At 44.2% G+C, this 6,719-nt stretch overlaps 1 long non-coding RNA gene across 1 annotated transcript in view; it reads left to right on the top strand.

Annotated features, from left to right (window-relative positions):
* The first annotated feature begins 2,661 nt into the window (after positions 1-2,661).
* LOC122547347 overlaps positions 2,662-6,719 on the top strand; it is a 15,183-nt gene continuing 11,125 nt past the window's right edge. The window contains exon 1 of the long non-coding RNA XR_006310979.1: positions 2,662-2,735. This is a non-coding gene — a long non-coding RNA (uncharacterized LOC122547347). The remainder of the gene's footprint in view (positions 2,736-6,719) is intronic.

Here is a 6,719-nt window from a genome sequence, read left to right as displayed (position 1 = left end):
ATAATAGAATGACGAGAGTTAAATTAGGGCCAATTAAAGATAATAGTGGGAAGTTTTGTGTGGAGTCAAAGAAGATAGGGAAAGCACTAAATGAATATTTTTCGACAGTGTTCACTATAGAAAATGAAAATGTTGGCAAGGAATATACAGAATTACTTGCATCTAGACTAGAAGAGAATGAGGTTCACAAGGAAGAGGTATTAGAAATACTGCAGAGTGTGAAAATAGACACGTCCGCTGGGCCGTATCGGATCTATCCTAGGATCCTCTGGGAAGCAAGGGAAGAGATTGCCGAGCCTGTGGCATTGATCTAGAAATCATCATTGTCGACAGGAATAGTGCCTGAGGACTGGAAGATAGCAAATGTGGTTCCCTTGTTCAAAAAGGGTTTTTGAGACAACCCTGGTAATTACAGACCAGTGAGTCTCACTTCAGTTGTTGGTAAAGTGTTGGAAAAAGTTATAAGAGATAGGATTTATAACCATCCAGAAAAGAATAAACTGGTCAGGGACAGTCAGCACGGTTTTGTGAAGGGTAGGTCATGGCTAACGAATCTTACTGACTTTTTGACAAAGCGACCAAACAGGTAGATGAGAGTAAACTGATTGATATGGTGGAAATGGATTTCAGCAAGGCGTTCGATAAGGGTTCCCACAGTAGGCTATTATACAAAATGCAGAGGAATGGGAGTATGGGAGACATAGTAGTTTGGAACAGTAATTGGCTTGCTGAAAGAAAACAGAGGGTTGTCATTGATGGAACATGTTCATCTTGGTGTCCAGTTACTAGCGGCGTACCGCAAGGGTCGGTGTTGGGTCCACTGCTGTTCGTCATTTTAATAAATGACCTGGATGAGGGCTTAGAAAGGTGCGTTCGTAAATTTGTGGACGACACTAAGGTCGGTGGGTTTATGGATAGTGATGAAGGATGTTGTAGTTTGCAGAGAGATAGGATGCAGAGCTGGGCTGACAGGTGGAAAATGGAGTTTAATGTGAACAAGTGTGAGGTGATACACTTTGGACAGAGTAATCGGAATGCAAAGTACTGGGCTAATGGTAAGATTCTTGGGATGGCAGATGAGCAGAGAGATCTGGATGTCCATGTAGCCAGATCCCTGAAAATTGCCACCCAGATTGACAGGGTTGTTAAGAAGGCATACAGTGTTTTGGCCTTTATTAATAGAGGGATTGAGCTCCGGAACCAGGAGGTTATGCTGCAGCTGTACAGAGCTCAGGTACGCCCATACTTGGAGTATTGTGAACAGTTGTGGTCACCACATTATAAGAAGGATGTAGAAGCTTTGGAAAGGGTGCAGAGGAGATTTACTAGGATGTTGCCTGGTATGGAAGGAATGTCTTACGAGAAAAGGCTGAGGGCCTTGAGGCTGTTCTCGTTAGAGAGAAGAAGGTTGAGAGGTGACTTAATAGAGACATACAAGATAATCAGAGGGTAAGATAGGGTGGACAGGGAGAGCCTTTGTCCAAGGATGGGAACGGCAAACATGAGGGGACACAACTTTAAAGTAAGGGGAGATAGGTATAAGACAAATGTCAGAGGTAGTTTCTTTACTCAGAGAGTAGTAAGGGTATGGAATGTTTTGCCTGTAACCGTGATAGATTCGCCATTTTAAGTGCATTTAATCCGTCATTGGACAGGCATATGGACGTACATGGAATAGTGTAGATGGGATGGGCTTCAGATTATCATGACAGGGTGGCGCAACATCGAGGGACGAAGGGCCTGTACTGCGCTGTAATGTTCTATGTTCTATGTTCTATTTAGATTAGATTAGATTAGATTACATTACAGTGTGGAAATAGGCCCTTCGTCCCAACAAGTCCTCACCGACCCGCCGAAGCGTAACCCACCCATATCCCTACATTTACTACGGGCAATTTAGCATGGCCAATTCACCTGACCTGCACATCTTTGGACTGTGGGAGGAAACCGGAGCATTCGGAGGAAACCCACGCAGACACGGGGAGAACGTGCAAACTCCACACAGTCAGTCGCCTGAGGCAGGAATTGAACCCGGGTCTCAGGCGCTGTGAGGCAGCAGTGCTAACAACTGTGCCACCGTGCCGCCCATTTATGACTATCAAATACAAACCTTGATTTTCTACCTGTTCTACAGATCTGTTGCAGAGGAAGAATTGGGAATTCCAGTCTCTTGTTTTTCATATTTTGGTGAATTTACAGCGTGATGCAGTTGAGGTCTTTTTATGAGTAATTCAGAAATAATATTTTGGACATGGAGCTGAATTCTGCTTATACACTCCACCCCTCTGCATGTATTATTCATAAGACTTGTATATCATTAATTTTGAAATTGGTTTTGGCACTGTGCACTGTGACAGTTAAATTTGATGTGGGCCAGCAGCTTATTCTGTAATAAATTTACTGCAATAGTCAGAGCTGAAGATTTTTCTTTTCATCTGCAGGATGGACACAGGCTCATTCATTAAGTTTGTTTGAAAGAGCTGGAGGGATGAGGATAATGATAAAATTAATTTCTACATCAAAAACACTATAGAAGATCAATTCACATTCTCATTTCTACGTTGGATTGGAAGCAAATTAAAAGAACAAGGACCCATCGTTCTGAATATTGTTTTAAAAAGTGACATAATGTTGCAATAATGCATTGCGGACAAAGAAAATGTCTGCATTTGATGGAGATACAGAAATGCAGAGTGAATGTACAATATGTACAAGAATCAAGTGTTAATAAAAAGGTATGAGAAATCTTTTCTTAATTTTGAAACGAAACCAGATCCCAATTTTCCTAAACAGTGATGTTTGATTGTCCATCAATCTCACTTTTCCAACTATATGCTTTTCCTGCTACTGATGCGCCTTCTGGCACACATCCTCCTCCCTTCCTATTCGTTCCTTACCCTTCTATTTTCCTTGCATTGCCCATTCTGATACTACATACCCTTCCACTGACCATCTCCCTTTACACTTCTTGCACTGTATGTCACACCACTTCTCCTGACCCTCCATTTCCCTTTTTGTTCTCACACTAGATGCTGGAATCTGCTGATTTATGTGCTACTACTGGTTATCAGTGAATGATGAGTTTGTAATGATCAATGTCAATAACAACAGACAATAGGATGTTTGCCACTGTTTGATGCACAGTGAACATGATAGTTTTGTTCACTGTTGGTACAGACTGGAGCTTCTTCCTGTCACAATGTTTAACAAAACAGCCTCATCACCAACAGGACAAACAACTGCTGTCAGAATCGGAAGGCCAGGTATCAATTTTCTTTTCAATATTGTGAGGACCTTGTTCTAACAAACAGTGTTTGTGTCTTTTGCTCTTTATTCTTTCAAGTGATTTTCTCATGTAATTTGAGGTGAGATCAGAGTGATTTCCCTTTTAATCGAAGCAGGACTTGACTGAGGGTGGAATCAAGGACCTTGAGCAAAACTGTGATTAATGGGAATTAGAGAGCATTCTGCAGTGGTAATGGGAACAATGGGAAAAGCAGTCTCTGCAAGTTATCTTCCAAGTTGCATGCCATATTGACGAGGAACTAATTTGCTCTTCCTTCACAAGTATTTGTTAACAATCTTAGAATGTCCCTACAACAGCTCTGTGTGGATTTGCATTACTTGTATTGAAGAGATTCAAGTAGGCAGCTCTCTGGTGACTTTTCCAGAGCGACTGGTGACGACAGATAAACTCTGGCCTTGCTAATGCCTTCCAACACCCTGGATGAATATGTCCTGTTAAAGAAAAAAAAAACTCTTATCTAAAGTTTCGGAAAAGTAAGACCTTGCTGGATGAGTATGATGCCAGTGACATCAGGAGCATGACAAGACATTGATAACAATTGGAATCGTTTATTCAGTTAGTTATTTAGAGATAATTGATTGTATGATGTCAGTGCCATGGAGTTCAACATTTCCATTATGCGTAATGGTAGTCATTCTCATATTTTTAATTTTTTCATTCAGAAGCCATAATCAAATACTCGCTAGCCAACAGAAATGGCACCTACACGTTCCCTTTCAGATCAGATGAATATCCACAGTCCAAAAGACTAAGTAAGTTGAAAGTGTTGTAAAACCTTAACAGGTTCTGAGCAGAGAGAAACAGATTTAATTTATTGAGTCGAATATGAGTTTTTCCCAATAGGGTAATATCAGGCTAAATATTCTAACTCTGTTTCTCTCTCCAGATACTGGCTCATCTGCAGTGTGTTAAGACGGACCCGGAGGGTCCCGTCTTTGCGTGTTCTTTTGGAAGGAGAGACTCACACTGGCAACTATGATTAGACGCAGACAGCAGTTTATTCACAGAATCCTAACTGATACAACGTATCAACAGGCATGCATTCGTTGGAGAAGGCGTTCTGCCTTCCCGTTCAAAGTTGACACAATTATACTTCGCGCTGCCCGGTCAGTTCACCTTCCCCATTGGTCCATTCATCTGCGCGCGCTGGGGATCCGTCCTCCTATTGGCCGCATCGAAGTGCCTGTCCAGCTCCTGCTGTGCTTGACAATGGCTCAGCCATCCCCGGGAGCGGTTGCGATCCCGTATTCAATAGTCCATTGTGTCAAAGAATTACTATGCCTCTGACAGGCTAGCCATTTTCAATAGTTTTTAGTTTAACTAAATTGTCAATTACACTTATCAACTTTAGACTTAAATAGAGCCATTCACACTCACTAGTTACAGGTTCCGATAGAGCAATTCACACTTGTCTAACAGTTACAGATTCCGATCAGTTTCTTTATGAATCCCGAGTTTCGATGGGGCAATTGATACTGGCTGGTATTTACAGGCTCCAAGATTTAATTAACATTATGCATATCCCTTACAAGCTCCAGCAGTCATGCAATCGCCTGCAGCAGCTCGCTTGGCTGTTGTTAACCATTTCAGGGCTGGAACTAGAAGTGTCTGTTGCAGAACTAGTGTCACCCTCCCTAGCCCTACATTAAACACCCCAGTGAAATCTCCCCAAAAGTACAACCCCTTGTCTCCACATATAGACTGTATGTGACATCAATGGAATGGGTGCAGCCAATGTAAATCCCTTCAGAACCATTACTATATAAAACAAACTATTTAATGTAACTTGCACAAAAACTGAAATTGCTGGGAAAATTCAGTAGGTTTGACAGCATCAGTGGAGCGAAAGCAGAGTTAACGTTCTGGTCCAGTCTGCTTTCTTCAGAATTGGGCCCAAAACATTAACTGCCGCTGAGGACAGAGCCGGGCAGTGGCAACCCGATCAAAACCCACGTAGAACCTCCGATTGCAGTGTAGTAGTCACTGGTGTGATCAGCAGGTGAATCCCGGGGCAAACAGTACTTGCCGGCCCCTGACTGCAGCGTACAGTATAAGTCAAAGTGCTGCCAATGTAGGTGGGCAAGACTAACATGGAAGGGGCTTATTATATTTTTTGAACAGCAGATGCTACATTGAGGGAGAAGGAATAGTATTGGGTAGAAGTAGGGGAAAACAAAAACATAAGCACACCTATTGGAACCCCGTACCCTACGGAAATAGATGATCCTCAAATAGACCTGTCACCGTGAGCAGTGTGAATTGCCGTACATTAATGATAATCCCCCGTCTACCGGGAACGGACATGCACGCAAACTGCAGCATCTGTATCTATCCAAGAGAAAAATAATCATTATAAACCGCAAGCATCAGTAGACAAACAATTACCCCCACGCAGAGGCAATCCGGCTGTCAGCTGGGTAAACTTTCTAGGATTTAAGTACTCGAATCAGCAGGAGTGCCAGCTGTGTAAACATATTAAAGGCACTTGAAAAGTGATACCTAGAACTCTAGCAATTTCACCACAGGCCGTTGGCTGTGTAAACAGCAAGGGCCCTTTGAGGTAAAAGTTGGGTGAGTTTCCGATTTAAACGGACAGATGACACAGCCCTGGGTCTGTGGAAGACAGCACCCACATCCGGATGAAAGTGAGGGAATCGGGCACTAGGGTTAACTGTACCTCTGAGCGGCTGGAGGCACCAGCTCCCGCGCGGCGGTCTTTGCCCCGACCTGCTCTAAAATCTTCCCAAACTGTTCTAAGATATGTTTAGCCGTCTTGGAGGCCTGCCCTTCGACTTTCATCTTTTCCAAGGTACGGTGCCTGTTCAGATAGCACCTGTCCCAGCCTGCCATAGGTCCCAGGCCCTCCCCAGGTATTCATGTACGTCCTCCCCGTCTTTTAGTCTGAGGGTCCCCAACGCGTCCAGCGAGAAAGTAGTGGGGAAGCTGTCCCGCAGGGACTGCCTGATTAAATTTCGGTAGAGGTCAAACGAGACAGTTTCATCTGACCTGGAACACCTAGCCAGTCTTTCTGCCCTGATCGGCGCCTCCTCTGCTCGGATGCGTACCATTATGGTTCTAAAATCCGCCAGCGCTAGTTTCTCATGACAGGTCTCCCTCTCGAAGTCGCTATTCCAGGCAGACGCCCCGTTGGCAATCGGAGGAAGCCTCCTGACCAGGGCGTCTAGGTCTGTCCGTGACCAGGGGACGTACTTCTCTACCCCCATACTAGTGGCGAGGAGAGGCGCTTGCACGGGTGGCATAGTGGCGAAAGTCCCCTGTATTGGGCCGCCGTGGGGCCGTGGGAGTGATGTGTAGGACCCCTTATCAAAATCCCCAATAATCTCCCCCTCGTCCTCCAAGGAGGTGGTATCTAGCTGGGAGTCATACTTGCTCCCCCCCTTCACAAGCCTGC

This window comes from Chiloscyllium plagiosum, unplaced genomic scaffold (assembly GCF_004010195.1).
Source record: "Chiloscyllium plagiosum isolate BGI_BamShark_2017 unplaced genomic scaffold, ASM401019v2 scaf_3396, whole genome shotgun sequence".
Classification (NCBI taxonomy): Eukaryota; Metazoa; Chordata; class Chondrichthyes; order Orectolobiformes; family Hemiscylliidae; genus Chiloscyllium; species Chiloscyllium plagiosum.
The sequence above is the reverse complement of the archived record's forward strand: the minus strand, read 5'-3'. Positions and strand labels throughout refer to the sequence as shown.